Genomic DNA, 20361 nt, shown 5'->3' with positions numbered 1-20361 from the left:
CCCTCAAATTGGAACCCTCATTTCGTTTTCATCCCCTCCGAAGCTACCTCTATTTGCCTTTTTGTTTTTATTTTGGTATTTCCCGGCATTTAAAAAGTTTAATACCTCAATTCCTTAACAACAACAGCAAAAATCATGTTATTCTCCAGTTATAAAGTTAAAATGTAAATATGATCTAGATTTTGGAAAGTACAGAAAATAGAAAGAAGAGGGAAGAAAATCACTGATATTTTCACCCCCGGATGAGCCCTTGTTATTTTTTTCCTAGTCTTTAAAGGTTAGAGTAAAAACAATACAATCTTTTTTTAAAAAATATTTATGCTGTGAGTTTTAGGTTTTGTGTCAGTGCTTGTACTGTTTTTTTTTGTTGTTGTTATTTTAACATCTTTATTGGAGTATAATTGCTTTACAATGGTGTGTTAGTTTCTGCTGTATAACAAAGTGAATCAGCTACACATATACATATATCCCCATACCCCCTCCCTCTTGCGTCTCCCTCCCACCCTCCCTATCCCATCCCTCTAGGTGGTCACAGAGCACCGAGCTGATCTCCCTGTTCTATGCGGCTGCTTCCCACTAGCTATCTATTTTACGTTTGGTAGCGTATATATGTCCATGTCACTCTCTCACTTTGTCCCAGCTTACCCTTCCCCCGTCCCGTGTCCTCAAGTCCATTCTCTACGTCTGCATCTTTATTCCTGTCCTGCCCCTAGGTTCTTCAGAACTTTTTTTTTTTTTTTTTAGATTCCATATATATGTGTTAGCATACGGTATTTTTTTCTCTTTCTGAGTTCACACTCTGTAACAAATTTTTATATACAGTATGATTTCAATCATTTTCTATCAAAGGTTGTGTTTCTTTTCCTCTCTAACAATTATTAGAATTTCTCCACATCATTAACTCCTTATAAATATTGCTTTTAGTGGCTTCATATGATTCCACTGGGTAGATATTCTAAATTTATGAACCCATTCCCCCATGGTTGAACAGTTAGGCTGATTCCAAACTTTTGCTTTTATAAATAACTCTGCAGTAAGTGTGAACACAAACCTTTTGCTGAATTTCAGATTATTTCTGTAGGACAGAGTCCCAGAAATGGAATTGTAAAGGGTAAAGGAAAAAATATTCAAAGTCTACAGACATATATTGCCAAAATGCTTTTGGAAAAAAAAAAATATATGCCAGCTTTGTAATAATGAAAATGACTTAATATCCTTTTGTATCTGAAATGTTTACTTTCCCTAGCCCTCTTTGTCCTGGTAGTTAGGAATGTTTGTTTTTCACTGCCACACCATTTTGAGACGTTAACAATGGTTTATTTTCAACTTTTAGATGCCAAAGAACTTTTTTTTGAGAGATATATATGTGCGTGTATATATAGGTATGTGTGTGTGCATATATATATATACACTTTTTTTTTTTTTTTTTACTTTTTATTTTAAGACATTTTCAGACACAGAAAAGTTGCATGAAAAGCACAAATAACTCTCTCATATCCTCCCCCCACGCACCTTTCTCCTTGAATTGGGTTTCTTAGGACCAAACGGTCTGGGCCGGATCCTGGTGTCCTGCCTGTGTAGCCTCCTTCAATCTTGAACAGTTACTTGATCTTTGACATTTATGACGTTAACACTTTAGACGATTCCGGGCCAGTCATTTTGCAGAGCATCCTTCAATGTGTGTTTGTTTAATGTTTTCTCATGCTTAGACCCATGTTTTGTTTTGTTTTGCCAGAACGTCACAGTAGCCCTGCTGTTGCCTTGTCAGCCTGGTGCACAGTGTTGATTTGTGTCATTTCTAATCATGGTCACGATGGTGACCTGGTTGAGGTGGTGTCTGCCAGATCTGTCCTCTATACAGTTGCTCTCCCCCTTTCTCACAGATAAGTACTATGGGAGGAGATGTTTGAGGTTTTGTGAAGCACATTCTTTATCCTATTTTTATTTACTTAACCTCCATGCGTGTTTCTGGTCCGTGTGAATTACTGCGACGATGTTTTCCAATTGATGGATTTCTACCTCCACCTTTCCTTCTGCATTTATCAGTTGTCTTTCCAATGAGAGGAACTGTTTTCCTTTCTCCCAATTTATTTGCTTTTTTCTTTATGTAACTGTGGGCTCATTGATCTGCATTTTATGCCATGGGTTATAATTTCTTATTATTTATTTTGCTACTCCAACTGTCCCAGATTTGGGCATTAGGAGCCCTTGAAGTTGCACCTTTGACCTTTAGATGTGTCCTCCTCATTCTGCAAGTTCTTCTTTACTTTCTGGCACTTTTAAATGATATTCCATGATAACCTAGTTCTTTTCCCAATCTAGCCATTTCTCCAAGAAGAAAGAAGGCCAGGATGTTTTAAAGCAAAGAATGGTATTTAGAAACCAAGATCCGGCACTAGGCGTGCTCATTGTTAGTGGGCTGTTGCTGCTTCCAGCCCTTTCAGTGGACAGAGCTAGGAAACGTGTGTACGTACAAGCAGGTGCATCTTCATCTATGTTTATTTTTATACCTATCTATGAAAACCGTGTGTTTACACCAACACCTCCAATTCCAATCCAGCCTCAGGGTACACTCTAGCTTCCCTATTTTTTAAAATAATTGTCTCTCTCTTTTTTGACAGTGAAAACCTGACTCCCATTATCCTTAATGTATTTTCTTATTTGCTCAATTCTTTCTCCTGAAGCTAATTTATTTACCTTGCCAGGCTGCTGCCCCATTTGGATTCCCTCCTAGAATGTCCCCTGGGTGGCACTGCTTGCCATCTCCTCCCTCCCACCTCACCTGGGTTGCTGTTCTCCCTCCTCCCAGCCCCTCTACCTGCTGCTCCAGGAGCTGGTGAGCTGCACTGCAGCTGCCTGGACAACAAGGTGGACACCTAAATTCCTGCCCAGACCACAGTTTTCAAATCCCACCTCACTTCTCCCCACCCCATCACAACAGGAAAAAGGTTCATTGAACTGTGAGTGGCTACTGGGGCTGTGTCCTGTAAGACGTGTGTTTATAAAGACTTGCTGGCCCAGATAGGAACAACTGATCTTTGACAGAGACATTTGGAGTTGGGGGCCTTCTGGGCATCTTTCAAATTGTAGGATATAGGAGACAAAGCAAAAGATTGGGGTGCCCTGAGATCTTAGAGTTGCCTGCTGTTATAGACTGAATCGTGCCCCCCGCAAATTCACATGTTGAAACCCTAACCCCCAGTACCTCAGAATGGGGCTGTATTTGGGGATAGGGTCTTTGAAGGCCTTTGAAGGAGTGGCTAAAGCTAAATGAGGTCTTTAGGATGAGCCCTAATCTGTATCTCTGGTGTCTTTACAAAAGGAGGCGACTAGGACACAGACACACAGCAGAAAGACCACGTGAGGAAACAGGGAGAAGGTGGCTGTCTACAAGACAAGGAGAGAGGCCTCACAAGAAACCAACGCTGTCCACATCTTGATCTCAGACTTCTGGTCTCCAGAACAGTGAGGAGATAAGTTTCTTTCTTTTAAGCTGCTCAGTCTGTGGTACTTTGTTAAGGCGGCTCAAACAAACCCACCAACTCCTCTGTGACCTTGGGTGACTCACCCGGCATCTCTGAGGATCAGAGACGCTCTGTGTGCAAGGAGGAGCTTATATCCCTCTGTCTCTCATATCCTACACTTCTGGGGGTCTGCTCCGCATGGCGTGTAACTACTTTTTTAATAGGAATCCTGGGAAAATCAGCTAGTCATTATCATTAGAGTAAAGGAACTAGATCATAGTGTCTTGACTGGTCCCGTGCTGTCTAAATGAGCTGCTCAGTGACTCTGTGGAACTGTGGAAGAAGTTAGCAACCACTACATAAGGATGCGTTTTTATGAACTTATTTCTTAATTTGTAGTTCTAATACCCTGACACGTTCACAATCATTATCTCTCCTTTTGTTTATATTTAAGCAGTAATTGCTGGCGTGTATGTTACACTTGTGTTTAGCAACCAGTTTTCACAGCACAGACTTGTTAGCAGAGAAGTGTCATGTGGGGGTGCGGTTTCGGAGGCTGGGGGTGATTGGGTATTTCGGGTGCTAGTTAGTGCTCGTTATAATCCCCTTGTTCTCTAAAGGAAATGGATACTAAACAGGAACCATCTGGTAATGCATTCTGTACCTCTTCATTACAGTGTTTTGAGCGGCACCTAAATAAATTTCAGTTACAAGCACATGACTGCTTGTCAAAACTCTGCTGATAATTTTATTATTGTAATATACTTTCTTCCTTAATTATTTAGTTCCAGTAAAGTCAGGAATATGAATTCTTATGGAAATTACCTGCACAAACCAACCTGAGCCACAAGCCTGTTTTTAGTCACATCTCTATATTTAGAAATGCATTTTAATACATGGATCCATAACCCATCACAATGGATTCCTATGGGCCGTTCGAAATTTGTGCTCATCTTGACTTCTTAGATGAAAACTAGAATGGAGTCAAGCAATTCCTAGTGATGTGGGAGTTTGCCAGAAAGTCTTTGGAAGTAGAACCTTGCTCCTCTGCCCCGTTGTTACAAACCACCCCTGGAGTCAGCTAGCCCATTCAGACCAGGGCCCCTTAAACACGTTTTCCTTGGTGACCTTGAGGTTTTCACATGACCCTCTTTGAGGGATGGAATAACCGTGCCAGCGTAGACTCGTGTCCGATGTTTAGCGTTCATGTGATTTTGTTGCAGCAGGAAAGGAAGGCATCATTGAACATGGGCTTGTGTGATGGATGATACATTTCCGTCCAGTGGTTTGGTGGTTTAGATCTCTGTGTCAGCTCTTCACCTTGACGGCTCCTTGTTTATGCATTCTGATCATAAACAAACGTGGGCACTACGGTTGGAGCCTGGTCTTCGGGGAGGACGCATTCATGCTAGAAAACGCCACAAAATTAATAGCACTTTTCTCCCCGGGCCGGTGCCCTGGGCAGCCTGGCACAGTAGCTGACTCTCCCACAGCTGTGGCATCTATCTGAGCCCAAGCGAATTCAGAGTGAATCCCCTCGCCGTCACTCAGCAGAGAGGTTTCTTACCCCCTTGGCGGCAGCTTTTTGCTACAGAAGCCTGATGGAGTGGGGCTCATATGTATGCAAAGTAGAGCGTGTCTTTAGGGCTCCATCAGAAACCGGGGCTTGGAGCACGTGCGGGTGCGCGCGGGCACGCACACACACTCACACACAGGAGGCACACACGCTCCCACAGTTCTCGTACCCTGGCAGGCACCCCTACGAAGTCCTAGAACCTGCAGTTGCCCTCCCGTCCGTGCCCTCCACCCCTGCGTGGTTCTGGAGCCCTCCGGCACCTTGAGGAGGAAGCAGAGGAAATGAGGGAGGGAAAGTGAAGAGAGATCCTGGGAGAAGAAGGAGACGCAAAGGAAGCCAGCTCTGCAGGTCAGACCTCGCCCACCGCCTGGCAATGCGTGAGCTGTGCCGTCTCCTCTGGGCCTCCGGACAGAAGCCGCCTCCACCCCCTTGGCTCTTGCCTGCTTCTCAGTACTGGAGCTTCAAGGATGATGGCCCCAACTTACTCCTAGGGTGGCTGGAGGGACTCGGGGGGTGGGGGCAGCTCCAGGACGTACGACAGTTGAGGGCTTTCACCGACTGTGCCCAGATGCTGGGCGGCTACTGGAGGCCCTGAGGTCGCTGCCCCATCCCAGTGGCCCCCAGCTGCCCTCTGGGTGGCAGGCCGAGGGCCCAGGGACCTCAGGTATGAGAGGACGAAGCCACTCGGAGCTGTGCCCTTGCAGCTGAGACCCACTCAGGGCCTCGGAGATGAAAGGCAAATTCCTACTTTAAAAATAAAGCCGCGCTGTGTTTCGCACCTTTCGACACTTATTAACTTTGGTCATTAAAAAGGAGGCTAATTAAAAATGGAGTAAAACAAAAGAGTCATTTGTCGAGTGTGAAGCCAGTTATTCCTGTGCCCCAGCCCTGGGGACAGGGCCTCCCTTCCTCCCTCCCTGCCCTGCCGAGGCCGTGGGCCGCCTCATCACGCACCTCGTAAGGGGCAGAGAGCACTGTCCCCCAAATCAGCCGAGGCCGCAGTTAGCACTCCCTGGAAATTTCAGTTACCTCATTGTCCTTGGAGACCGTCACCCGCTGCCGCCGAGGAAGCGAAGTCCGCTAAATGCTTGGGACTCCGCGGAGGTGGTGCTGAGCAAACCCCGTCCCCACTCAGCGACGCGTGACAGTCACGCCAGAGGGCGTCTCCATGCTGGGAGTGCAGCCCCGGCCCGCAGAAGGGCCTCAGGGCAGCTTGCCTTTAAGATCACAAAACACAAAAGCTAAAACGTGAAAAAGGCTGCTGTGTCCGGCCGTCCCTCTCCTCCAGGGAAAGGCCGATTTTGCTGCGGTACCTTGAACACCACGGTGCCCCTGACCCGGCCTTGGCAGTGAGGTATTTCCGGAGACGGGGAGAGATGCCATTTCTGGGGACCCTTTGGAAAACCCCGAAAGCCCCTGTTTGCCGTCTTGTCCATAACTGCGTCCCGGCCGTTCCCAGGGTCATTCTCTCCATCTCCCGGGCTTGGAGGGTGACCCTGCCCTGAGCGGACGGTGCCGTCCCCGCTCTGGCCTCTCTCTAGCACTTCTGGCATCTCCTTAGCAAGCATGGCCGGAGTTTGGGAGGGTTCCAGCGTCTGGGGGAGGTCTCTCCCCGACGCCCCAATTTGCAGGTGTGTCTGGTATCAATTTGGAGGCTCCGGGGAAGGCACCTATCTGCTGGGGGAGGAGAGCCACGCCTGGCACTCTGTTGCTTGTACCCAGGATCGCACAGGGGGAGGGAGGACTGCGGGGGCAATAACTGAGAAAGACTCTCTGGGAAATAAAATATGCAGGTGCCGTTATGAAACCCACTGGAAGCACGTGTCGTCACATTAAAAATAAACCAGCGGCATCCTAGCAGGACCAGGGAGGGACACTGCAGGTGGGTGAGGGGCCGGGGAGCACCGGCCAGGGAAGGAGCTGCCCCATGGTCGGGGGCTGGGGGCCTTCGCCGCTGCATCCGTGGCTCCGGGCTCCTGGAAGCAAGAGGAGGACAGAGCCGCCAAGCCGGGCCCAGACCCCCGGAGCAGGAGATCACGGCGAGCTTTGGACAAAGGAGTTTTCATCTTGGCTACAAACAAAGCAACTGTTGCTGGTGACTTTCATTTTGAGCTGGATCTGGCTGCCACTACTGTATCCTGCAGGAAGCAGCCACTTCCAACACATCCTTTTTAGGTTCGGGGATGTAATGAACACATCAGGTCAGGCTGCGTGCGTCGCGCCAGGGCCGCGTTTCTCACATCCTCTCTTCCCAGAAGGTTCCGGCCCGTCCAGGAGGCCAGCGCCTGTGGCTTCCCTGTCAAAGAAGTCCCTGGAAGCAGCGGCGCTTGATACCTGTTTGTGAATGTTCACGTCGACGGAAAATCATCACAACTGTAAGACTGCTGTTGAAATCTTCACCGACCGGAGCTGCCAGGGAGCCAGGATTTAGGGAAGACTCCCCGTCGCCCTTACTTCCCGAAACCTCCGAGACGCGCAGAGACAGAGGCCAAGTTTTGTTTTTCCTGCCTGTGTGCTTGCTCTAAAGCCATAAATGCTCAACAATGAAACCTTACTCGAAGAGACCCCATGACGCCTCGGTGTCCTTAAGCTGCTGAGATGACATCGCCTCTCACAGGTGGCAGAGAGAGTGCAGCAAACCCCCAAAGTCTCGAGTCACAGCCGTCAGTTTCAACTCCCAAATTGTCCTGGAAGGAGAATGGCATCGGATTTGTCTTTGGCTGTTTGGCCAAACTGGGGCACAGATGGGATAATGACTTTACAAACAGCATTTTGATGAGAGGAGGGGAGAAGGAATCATACGTAAAATGCACAAAGGCTGCATAAACACACTGATGCCTGCAGCTGGAACAAACTAAAAAGATGTTTAATAATTTAGAACCAAGCAGGCAGGGCATGTGCAGCTGTTGTGTGCAAGGGACCATGAAAGTCTTCCATTTGACAGCTGGCCCCATCTTTCCCCAGTTGCTACGTGGAGAAGAGAATGCAGATCTGGGATTAGCCAATCCCTGCTACCCCTGCCCATCTGCCACCAAGACCCCCAGCTCTGCCTCCCCTCGCGGAGAGGGGTGCACATAAAGAAGGCCAGCCTTCCCGAGCATATGCAGGCGTCGCTATTAGCCGTCAGGGCCGCCAGTTCCCAGGATCTGTTGACATGCCGCCAGTACATGGCTGCTGTCGTTTTTGCTGGAGGGCACATTTTGCATTTCACACATTTGCAGAAATACAAAATGCTGTTGGATGCAAACAATTCAGGGCCTAATTGGCTGAATTACTTCAATGTTACCTTGTGGCCCCCACCTGATTAACATAGCTCAGCGGGGAGGGCGGAGAGGGGGAAGGAGGAGGAGAGAGAGATCTGGAGGGCAGGTGAAGCTGTGTTTGCCCAGGAAAGCGAGAGCCTTGGTGGAGTCCCAGCTGAGCGCGGCCAGTGCCAAGCGGAGAGCCGAGCGCGGGAGGGGCCGAGCTGCCTGCATTCTTCCGCAGGAAGCCGGGAGGATGGGGCTCTGGTGAGGACCAACCACGTGTCAGGGCACAGAGGAGACGGGCTGTCGGGGAGGAGTGGGGCTGGGCGGCGGTGGCGGTCAGTGTCCCTTACGCGAGCCGTCCAGGGTGGTGACGCCTCGCTGTCCCCCGGGGCAGGCACTGAGCGAGGCAGCCAGCAGGGCCCGCCAGAGCCGGTGCCAGGAGCCTGTCGCAGACACAAAGACGGGCCCGCAAAGCCGGCCCGCTTTGCTGCCCACCTCCTCTCCCTGCCCAGTTCCCCGTGTTGCCCCCTGCAATGGTGGATAGGCTCCCTCAGATGAAAACAAAAATGTTGTTTTTCAGATTTGTTTGACTTATTTAAAAATGGAAAGCCCGGCTAATCCCAATTCCACATTAATATCAGAGCGACAAAAATCACAGAGGAGCTAATGATCATTATTAGAGAATATTCTGCGATCGCAGCCTATTATTATTAATGAGACAGATTAGCATTTTTTTTTTTTTTGTATTTAAAAGAACTCGGGGAGCTGGGGCAGGCTGTAACAATGATGAAACCGAAATAGATCTTTTTTTCTTCCCAAAGACAAACATGCTACTGTGAATAATAGTGTTTGTGTTCTTTTCAAGAAGTTATTTTATATCGAGGAATTTTCCCATCCCAGCACTTGCAGGGACATACTGACATTGATCAAACTCTCCACTAATTGCTCATTTTCGGGGAGGAAGCCTCTTACTTTAGAGTGGAGGGAAATCGTTTTCAATCTATTTTTTAAGGCCTCCTTTCACTCAGTAGGAACACTTCAGACAAAATCTGATCTACAGTGTAAGCTGCTGCCGCCCTGGGAAGTGGCTGAGTTGTGGCTGCATTTTGCCCATGTCACTACCTGCCTGGCCTGTTCCCCCTGCACACGTCCCCCTCCCAGTCCGGCACCCACCAGTTTGCCTCTGAACAGCTTGGGGAGGGTGGGGTCGTGTGCCGTTAGCCGCAAGCCTAGACAAACCCCGTGAATTTGTCACCTGCAAAAGACCCCGTAACGAACCATGCTCTGGACGCCTTCCTCTGTCTTTATGGAGGAATTCCTTCTTCACAGCTACAGCCTCATACCATCTGGAGGCAAATGGCCCAAAGCAGAACAGAGCTGCAGCCTCCAGGAAAAGCCTGCACCATCGAGAGGACAGGCTGAGCCCCGCCAAGGAAAATCCTCCTCCTGGCGGCAGATGCATATGCCGTCTCAGGACGTGGGTACACGTGACGCCCAGGCCGTGGTCCTGCCCCTGTCTCTGAGGAGCAACGTTTACTGAGTCATGCGTTGCATACCTGTTGTGCAGGGGTGGGAGATGGGGGGGGGGGCTGCTCAAAAGGGTGTCAGAGAGAGTCCTCTCCCATCTCTGGCACCCAGAGTGCCCGGAACAAGAAGAACAGGAGCACATACCGACCTCACCGACAGAGGGGGGGACTTGTGGTGAGAAACTTTACAAGCACCACGTGCTTACAGACAAGGATCTCAGAGCTGGGGTATCAGACCTGCTGGAATAAACAACAGAGAATGATCCAGAAGGTTGGCTCAAGGCTGTCTTTCCTGGGCACACTGGAACGCAGGCAGCATTTCTTCTAGATGGCTCTGATTCTGATTTTGCCCACATCCTGACCTCTGCCTCCATCGCAACTCCTGGCCACGTCCACGGAAAACTAAGTCTTAGCATCTTCATGTGAGAGTCGTTCTCTTTCACGTAATCTGAGACCAGCGTGCTGGGCGCTGCCAGGAAGGGCTGGGGGGCCCCGGGCAGCTCCTCTCGCGGGACAGCGTGGTGGGCTTCCCTTTCCTCTTTGGAACAGGACTGCTTCTGAGGCAGTCTTTTGCCCAGTCTTGGGGAGCATCCACTTACAGCAGCATAAGGGACACTTCCACCACTGGGGGGACATTCTGCTTTAAGGATGGAAATATTCTGCTACAGCTATGAGGATCCTCTGGGCTGAGCCTAGATTGTGCAGCGATGGATCTTAGGGGCTGGGCAGCCAGTGCCAGAGGAGAGGACTCTGGTCTCCCTTCATTTGTGTTTCAGACGAGCCACTTTCTGAAGAGTACCTCTGACCTCCGGATTGCTGACCTGGCTCTAATTTTTCGTCCATCCTCGCCTTGCCCCTCCCTGGATGCACAGTTAAGTTTCAGAAGCAACGCTGAGGTTTTGGCTCAGAGAAAATCAAGGGTGTCTGACGCGGAGCGTGGGGTCTGCTGCTGTCTCTGCTGCTGCCTTTTTCCCGAATGAAGGGCCGGCTGCAGCTGGCCACCAGGGAGACAAGCTCCCCTCCCGGGTCTCCACAGCCCAACGGGCAGAGCCTTGCTTTGGGGAGCCCCTGGCCCGGCCCGGCCTTCATTCCATGGAACTGTCATGAACGTATAAAAGAAAACACCTCCGTGGGCTCCAAGGAGGCTTTCAGGAGAACAGAAAGCAAGAAGGGGCAAATGACCATTTGCATATGCCAGGCAAGTAGGGAAATTAACATGGAGCAGTGAAGCCGTGGCATTAAATCCAGCCTGACAGCTTTATAGGCAGATGTTCATTCTCTCTTTTGTTCATTCGTTCAAGAATTATTTATTTCGCATTGAGCGTGTGCCATGTATCTATATATACGTGTGTACCTACATAAATACGCGTATGTATTTAATACATACAATGGCAGTTCTTGCCTGCACTGTGCTTCTCCGAGCTTTGCCAATCAGCATATGTCAAGTTTAGGTGCAGGTGTGGCTCATCTCCCCAAACCTATCATTTTTGTTTATGAACAAACCCCTGTTTAAGACATTGAGTGTTTGGGATCATTGTAACAGTTTCACCTTTCTTTCACAAAGTCTCAAATGTCTCACTCCTAGCAGTGATCTTGCACTTGACTCCTCTAATTGCTTCAGACCGTGGCACCTGGCTAACTCAGTCGGTTTGTTTCTCTCCCGGGTGTCAGGCCGCAGGCGCACCCGGCCTCCCTCTGGCTGTGTGGGTGGACGCCCGCCAGTGCCGTGTGGGAGCTGCCGGCCGGCAGGAGGGCCTGGGATGTTCTACGAGGTAAGTCAGTCACGCCGCAGCCCCGGGAGTGGGGGTCGGTCCTCTCGGAAGGGGGGGTGTCCAGGGGGCCGGCGGCTCTGGGGCGGGGTTAGGGCGTCCGCCCAGCGGTCTCTGCAGCGTGGGAGTGGGCGCGACTGCCGGGAGCTCCTCTCTGCAGCGGGGGCGACCGTGCTCTTCTGCCCCATCTCCGGGCCTGGCCCAGGAACCCACGAAGCACCACCACATCTTCCCGGTTTTAGGGTCTGTGCTGCCTGATTCTGGAAGGGGCGGCGTACACACGTCATAGCACGGAACGCGTTTCCAGACGGAGGGCCACCGCCCCGGGTGGGACAATCGCAGGGCCGGCCTGTGACTCTAGGCTTCTCGGCCCTCCGTTCCGGGGCCCTGCCCCCCCCTCCTCCTCTGCCTCCCGGCCCCCGCCCTGGTCAAGCTTCTCTTCTCTGTGCCCTTGGGGAGCTGTCTCTGGGGATATGCCACTGGGATCGCCATCTGTCCCTCTAATAGGGCAGGGAGTGGAGGCTCGGAGGGGCTCCCCCGGCCGAAGCGATGCCCCCGGGGCGGGTGCCCACCTTCCCGTGCAGCTGCTGGGCCCGTGCTGTCGACCGCCCGCACCCTGCTGGGGTCCCTCCTCGCCCCCGCCTGCCCCTCTCGGCCAGAGGAGAGCACGTGCCGAAGGAAGGGGAGGGGTGGCCGAGGAGGGGTGCCCAGGCCTCTCCCCTCCCAGGAAGGCCAGCTCCTGGGCCCTGGCCCCCCTGCACCTCTGGGTTCCGGGATCCCATGGGCCCTCCGAGCATGGTACACGTGATAAGGCAAACAGGTGTTTCAGGCCGGGGGGCAAGAGAGACAGAGGAGAAAAGAGACATTTTGAGAAAGTGTGAAACGAGATGCGGAGTTAATGAGGGGAGGCACGGGAAGGCGGTTCCAGGTGGCAGGAGAGGCATCTGTGCCACGGAGGTGAGGGCCGGGGGCCGGGGGCTGGCAGGACATTGCTGGGAGGCTGCCTGGAGCCTTGTTTACTGTGTTTCACCCCAGAGGGAAAACCCTCCAGCCCGGCAGTGCAAACACCCTGCAGATTTCGGCACGGTGTGGCGCCCGGCACTGCTGGAGCCTCGGCCTTGACGTTCAGGGAAAGGCTGCAGGTCTAAGAAAAAGCTGACATTGACCCTGTCCTCCTCCAGCACCGTATTCACAGCTGGGCGCACAGCATGGCTGCTGCGTAGATGGGAGCAGCCTCCCGACCCTGCGTTGAAGGGGACGATGTCCCTACCTGGCCGGGTCACTTTCTCCCTGTCTGGGCGCTCACTTTAGAAATATTAAAATGCAAACTGTAGCAGCAGATTTCCGAGTGCAGGCGATGGAGCTCCCCGATTTCAGCCGGGCTGGGTCCCTCTGAGGCCACCTGCAGCGTGGCCCGAGGTGGGGGGACCTCCAGAGGCCCCTCCATATTCAGGGAGAAGAACGCAGCCTTCGCATCTGCCCCTGTGGTTCTGATCACATTCCTGAGTTCAGCTGGAGCTCCGTCTGTGTCGGTGAACCTCCCTTCTGGGGAAATGTTTTCTAAAATTGGGAAGCGGGCATTTAATAAAGACTCGGGGAACTGCCTTTCCCTGTGGAACGCGCTGATTTCACAATTTCTCCCATTTGCCCGTCACGGGGAGTGTGGAAAACGCCCGTGTGACACAGGGCAGCTCCATCAAACTCACCTTCCCCGCTACTATCTTAATTGTTTATTGATGCTAATCGTTTTCGCAACAATAGGAATTCCCCTGATCTCCATGAATCTGAATAAAATGCATAAAGAGAAACCAGTGTGAGAGAAACAGTTTCATGTTTTAGTTAATCCAAGTGAGTTGAGCGATGGATTTTTTTTTTTTCTTGTGCTACAGAAGGTTGAAAAAAGAAGGAGAAAAAGAGAAGAAACAGTCCTCTCAGTTTTCACGAGTTTCTTCCTCCCGTGCACTTTCGTTTACTTATAAATGAAACAACAGGATTGTGAGTCTGTGTGTATTTATATGCTACATGCAAACAGATTTTCTATGCATGGGTGTAAATATACATAAAGAGTGAGAGAATGAGTGAGTGCTAGGGGTGTATTAAAAAAATTCCCAAATGCTTCCTGCATCTCATATATAATAGTTACATTTTTTCCCAGGGTTGGGAGGGGGAAAAAAAAGCGCGAGAGAAAATGAAATCCAGATTTGTAATTCCTAACAGGAGAAATGTGATCCTTTTCAATGTTTAAGTAATATTTCCTGTAAAACCTACGAGGCCATCTGCAAAGCTGCTTCCAGACACACCCTGAAGTGGCAAAGGGCAGCTGAAGGAGACAGTCAGCTGCTGATTGCCTCAGGAAGGGAAGGTAGCAGCCAAGGGCTTCGGAAGCTGGCGCTCCAATTTGGCAAAGTGTTTCGACTCCTGCCTAGTTCGTAATCGGTTTAATTTACCTCCATTTTACAGACTGGGAGGGGGCCTGAGAGAGCCAGCATAAAAGCTAAGACAGTTGTGAAAGGGCAAGGACCTTATCTCCTCTATCAAGAACGCCACGCAATTTCAGGCGACCCGATGGCATCTCATCTTAACGGGGCCTGGAACTGAGGCCATCCAGGGAGCCATCCCTGAAACGGCAGAACCGAGGGAAAGCTATTTGGCTAGAGGACGTGGATGCAGAAACTTTCTGCCTATTTCAGCCCATTATAAAATTGTGTTTTATGGTTGATCTCTGGGGTCACCTTATGAATTCGTGTTAGTAAAATGTGACGGCCCTGGTATAATAATCACTTCGCGAAAGGTCCTATTTTTTTTCAAAAAATCTCATCGCGTCTGAAGAGTCAGGAAATAAACATCTCTCCTCTAGGAATTTCTGTTTAGTTTTGATTATTTTTGAGAGTATTAATCTATATCTCCTACATGGAATTCTAATTTTAACACCAGCATTTGACTGATTCCCTTCCGAGAGAGTTAAATTTTCATGTTGGTACAGATGGCTTTAAGTGAATGTTATATATTCTACAGATCGTATCAGTGCATGAGGAAGTTGTTTTTTTTTTTTTTTTTTTTTTTTTTTTTTCCCGAGGTCTCATGTAAAGTTTTGCCAGACCTGATATGGGTACCGATCAGCAGCTGTGGCTGTGATTTATTTTTTAATGAACAGCAGGGTGTTATTTGGATTGTACATTCACATTTTTAAAATAGAACCTTAGACATAGAGCTATTGAAAGTATTCTCCCAAGTGGACACAGCAAGAAAAAATCTTTGATTCCTAGATTGGGCTCCTTATTTGAAAATGGTAGTATAAATAACATTACTTTTACTTAAAAAGCTTTTCTTCAAGACAGCACAGGGCTCTTTTCCTGGGGCATCCAACTTCCCTTATTTATGTATTTTTTTTATTTATTGCTCACCCCTCCTTTTGGCCTCTTCTCTGAATTTTGATGCTGTCTTCTCCTCTGCTCACATAGTTAGCATGAGGGTGAGTCACTAACTTGAATATAAGCACTGCTTTGGAGTAATTTATTCCAGGATCATGAAGACACGCTTCTTGGCAACAGAATCTCTTCTTAACCCACCACACAGATGAACACAGAAAGCTTTATCAGCTGCTGATATCCCAGTTTGGAGTATCCATATCATGTCTTAACTTCTGCTCCAGGGCACATCTTTAATAGCTGAGAAGTGTGAAAATGAGAAGGCCCAGAGCCGGTAGAAACCGAGTGCAGATTTACCGGAGGCCTCACTCACTGCAGAGACAGTTGTCTAACACTTTCTGGCAATAAAAATGGTGACACTTTACTGCTCAGAGAAGTGCCCTCTGACACGCTTGCAGCAGCGGACTGTCTGATTTCAGATGCAAGGAAGCAAAGGCTTCTTACAGAGGGTCCACGCAGTTTGGGGTGCGGTCTGAGGACGTCCTCCTGGTAGGTGCTCACCCAGCTCTCTCTCCAAGATGGACAGGGCACGTGGGTGCCGGGGAGCCCTGGGAAGTCCTAGGGAAGAGACTGGTCGCTTTTTCCAAATTCATGGGCCAACGGGTCCTCTCTTTGGAAAGGAGGGCGTGTAGGTCAGCTTTCCTCGAGTAAGAAAATCCAGCTCAAGGAGGCTCCTGACATCATACCACCACCTCATATTGTCAGCGTGGATGGTAGAGGGTCATCTTCAGTGAAAGACATGTTATAATTATGAAAAATGGAAATTCACCCGTGATGGACTCATCTTTACCCGAGAGGATGGGGGCTTGTATTCTGCAGCCAACATCCAGGGAAACTCCTTTATGCCTGGGCCACTCCTTTGTCTGTGCCTCAGGGCCGGGTGGCCTCCTGCTTTTCCCCTTCAGAATGAGGTTCAAAACATTCTCCTTCCGATTCGAGTGAAAGATATTCCTAAAATGACTAATAAAAGTAGCTTTCTTTAGACCAGAACTGTGCAGTCCGGAAGTCATCTTGTTTTCGTTTCATCATTCAAGGAACGCTCCATTCAGGACACGAGGGAAACGTTACTGATGCTGATGGTCAGGTTTACCTCCACTGGCAGGGAGTCTGCTGGTCGTCGGGAGCTGCCCCCAAGACCCAGCCTGCAGGGGCACCCAGTGGGTCTGTCCTGGCAGGGTGCATTGACGAACAAAGCAAAATGCTATCAGCGTTGTCACCCGTGTCCCTTTCTCTCCTTCCAAGGCAATCCTGCTGCGTTTTCACATGTGAAGAAGGCTTGTCTTCAGAAAAACCATCCCAGAGAACTAAAACTCAAGAGGTATTTTCCCCCCTTTTCAGAGTGTATGTGGAAAAGCTTGGCATGCTTATTCTTATTTGCTTTTCTTAAGTCTCTGGCTTCGGGGTTGCTGTTCGAAACATGCAGCAGCCATCTGGCTTTGGTCCTTGGACTTCATTCCATCCGTCCTTGGGGGAGGAGCAAACGCAGCAGTGAGTTTGAGGTTTGCTAGGAGAGCCCATTCTCGCTCCCCCAATCAAACTGGGGGGTGTCTCACGGGTGGGAGTGTGGGTCCGGCTGGCCGGTGTCCTGGGCGTCACTAAGTAAACCCCACCCATCTCAGCTCATGACAAACAAGGTCAGCCAACAGTTTTAAGTCAGGTGCCCAGTAAACAAACGTAACTGTTAAATACGGTGATTTACGGCTGACTCTCATGAAATTCTTCCTTAGGAGGTGAGCATTTGATGGGTCACTGGGGGCCCTCAGAATGGGTCAGATGTAGTTCTAAAATAAGACGTATTATAGCCGTTTTCTCACACATCCGGCTTCACGATACGGAGCCCAACAGAAAAGTCTACTTTGCTTGGAGAGTGTCCCCTAATTACATGGGTGGCATTTCCCTGGGCAGGAAGGGGTCATGTGCTTCTAAAGCTGAGCGAGGTCACCCAGGTGCCGACAAGACATGGACCCAGCTGGCCTTCGGTGCTTGCCTGCCCGGATTCTAAATGTGAACTTAATGGAAATTAATTCATTTATTCCATCTTTATTTGGAAATTTTCCTCATTTGCTTTCAGAACCTCTAGTCTCCTAAGCAGAGTTAAACTGAATCTCCATGACACCCACTGAAGGATTCGGCCCAGAGAACTGTTGCCAGATACCCAGAAAACGTTTTCTCCAGCCAGGAGCTGGAAGTCTGGCACGGGACAGACCTTGCTGTGGGCGGCCTCTGGCCTTCTCCAGACTTGACCATCTCAGCTGCCAGGTGATTGCAGCCCAGTGGCTCCGCCTGGATGCTTGGGTGATGCATTACTGAAAGGTCTCACTTCTGTGGTCCTAAAGGCATGTACATATCTGAGAAGTGCCTCTTCCTTTATCCCTTTAGACCCCTAGCCAGGTCCTTCCTAGCTTGGCCTTGAGGCTGGAGATTTTGTCCATCTTTTTGCCCCGTGTTGGCCCTGGCCAGCCCCTTCCTCCAGTGGCCTCAGCGCTCCTGGATCCTGGGTATCCCTCCCTCCATCCTTCCTCTCTACTACCCCCAACCCTGCCTCCTTCATGATGGGCACCTTCTCAGCCACCTTCCCTCCCTGTCTTTGCCAAGAACACTCTGGAAGAGGAAACTCGAGACATGAAAAGTATGAGCCCAGAATTCATAGAGCAGAAGGTAGATTGGAGGCTGCGAGGGACTGGGAGCTGGGCGTGGTGGAATCTGGAGTTATTCCTTAATTGTTACAATTTCTGTTTGGGGCGATGGAAGAGTTTTGGAAATCGAAAGTGGTGATGGTTGCATAGCATTGTGAATGTAATTAATGCCATGCATTGTACATTTAAAACAGTTCATTTGTCCTATTTGATGTTATATTTATTTTTACTAAAGAAAAAAAAAAAAAGTTCCGCCCAGGGTGACCTCTGAGGTCCTGGCCCACAAAGCCCCCGATTTTGTGAAGCTGCCTCAAGCCTGTGTGAGCCTCTCCTGGTGGGGAAGCCTCTCTGGGGATTACAGCCAGTCTCTCTCTGGTCTCAGAGAAGCCAGGCTTCTCCTGAGTCAGACAGAGGACGCGCTTCCGAGTCTACATCAGGCCACCGGCAGCCAAAGGGGCGAGTCCATTTGGGGCCTGCAAACCCCATCTTAGGGAAGACAGGCGTCTGCCCTATACGTGCTGGCCTGGCAGGTGGGTGGACCTTAGGCTGCTGGAGATGCTGCGCACGACGGTGCCAGTGGATGCGAGCCTCTAAACTGATATCAGAGGAGCAAGTCTTGCGCAGACGGGGAACATATAGTACTTCTGTGAGGATGGGTTCAGCAAACAACAGGTGCTTGAAAGCACATTTGCGCCGTCACTGTGTTTACTTAGATTTTGACCTCATTACATTTTTTTTTTTACCTGTTATTTACCTGTTACTCATTATTATTTTGTCCATTAGGTAAAAGGACGAAAATAAGGCAGCCCTGGAAAGGCTTTTATCTGAACGGCCTCACCTGGAGTCCAAGTGAAATATCCATTTGCAAAATGATGGGTCAGACACCGAGTGAGGGTGAGAACATGCATCATCACAGTGCTCTGGTCACACTAGGTTTCGTTCTCTCATTTTCGCTGGCAGAGTGGCTTGCTTCCTGCTTACCCGGCGGCTGCGCACTTACTAAAGACCTCCAGGGTGGGGCTCCTGGCTGAACCAGCCCCAGGTAGGCTTGTAGCAGCAGATGCAAAACCCTAAGAAATGCAAATGTTCCCTTCAGTTTCTCATCATGGAGTAAAATAGGAAAAGAGAAAAGAAACAAAAAGAGGTTACTGTATACTTGAATAAAGCAATCCGGACTTACCCAGTAACCAAGCAGTCAGAAATTGCAGCGTGAGATTAGGTCTCCCTAATTAAAACGAATAATAGGTACCCGAAAGAGTGAACATTTTGCAATACCTTTTTTTTTAAAAAAATAATTTGCCTTCCGGATTCCTGGTCCAGAAGCAGCTTGTTTTAGGAATTGTTTTTGGTCCCGCAAGTCAGCTAACCTCTCAAATGAGATTAAAATCTTCAGGTTTGGTAAAGTTTGCATAAATATTTTACATGGATCCATCTTTAATTAGGTTATAACATTATAAAGTGCCAGGAAGTGTTCTCTTTCCTCAAATTAGACCTGAGCCTCACAAACAAATTAATTTCTGTCTCAGGGTTTTGACTGGGCCTCTTGGCTACACTCGCTTTCTCACAAGGACTCCTGACCCTCTGGATTTCAAATGCCTGAGGGTAAAAAGCAATTATAAAAGCATGACTCTCCCAGATCAGCTTTCGCCTCCGCCTTGTCTGTGTTTTATTGATGGGAGATTGAAGGAAGATTCAAATCAGCCATCCTTCAATTCCTCACCAGCAGCAAAATGCAGAAATCATTAGCTTTTCCCGTGTAAAAGACTTTGTCCTGCCTTATTATTCAAAACTGCTTGCTTGTATGACTCAGAAAGGGCATGTTGAATATTTATTTCTAATTTTCAGCACTGGTAAATATTATATCGCTTTGTTCCCAATGTTCTTTTTATTTTGCAAATTATATAGCAATTAATTAATGCAGCGGTGTTATTAGCAATATCGCCCCAGTTTTCACTGCCTGCATTTAAGATGATATCGCTCATAAGGACTTTGCTGGCGAGATTGCACAGCCAGAGTGTGTTTGAATTATAAGATCAGTTCTAGGTGAATAGAAACTTGTTCTCAATGGAGAAATCTTTTATTGCTACTGGAACGCTGTATTGCAAAGCTTGCCTTGTACCATCGCAGCTAATTTTCTTTAATTATAGCTCCCTCCCTCCCTTCTCCTCCCCACCCTCCCGAAAAAGAAAAGAAACTTGGTATAAAAATAGCCAGTTGTCTAATTTCAAACAAAGAGTGAGGAGTAAGGATCTGGAGGCTGACAGATGTAAAGGAAGGCTGATGGTGTCACTCCCTGTCACCAGGGCCACCCAAAGGAGAGCAGAAGAGCAAAACCAATTTTCATTATTTGGCAACTTGTTTCCATTTATTCACAAGGCTAATTTTACGTGCTGCTATTCCGATTATATTGGCGAAGCGGTTTTCTATCTCACAGAAACCTGAATTCTGTTGATCAATAAAAAATAATGAATATGTTGTTGGGAGTAGGATAAATATAATTTTCATTTGGCTCATGAGTTGGATCGATATCTATAGCTAAACTCTATACTTGAGGCAAAATATATCTTTTATTAGAAAATGCATCTTAAAATGGTCTTCATTTTCCTTTATTAATTCAGTGGGAAAAGGGTAAACTCAGAGACTTGTGAGAGCGGGGGTGTGCGGAGGGGAGTCCAGGCCATCTGGAGGTGGTGGGTTGTGCGGATGCCCGGGGC

The sequence above is a fragment of the Kogia breviceps genome, chromosome 2 (assembly GCF_026419965.1).
Source record: "Kogia breviceps isolate mKogBre1 chromosome 2, mKogBre1 haplotype 1, whole genome shotgun sequence".
NCBI lineage: Eukaryota > Metazoa > Chordata > Mammalia > Artiodactyla > Physeteridae > Kogia > Kogia breviceps.
The sequence above is the reverse complement of the archived record's forward strand: the minus strand, read 5'-3'. Positions refer to the sequence as shown.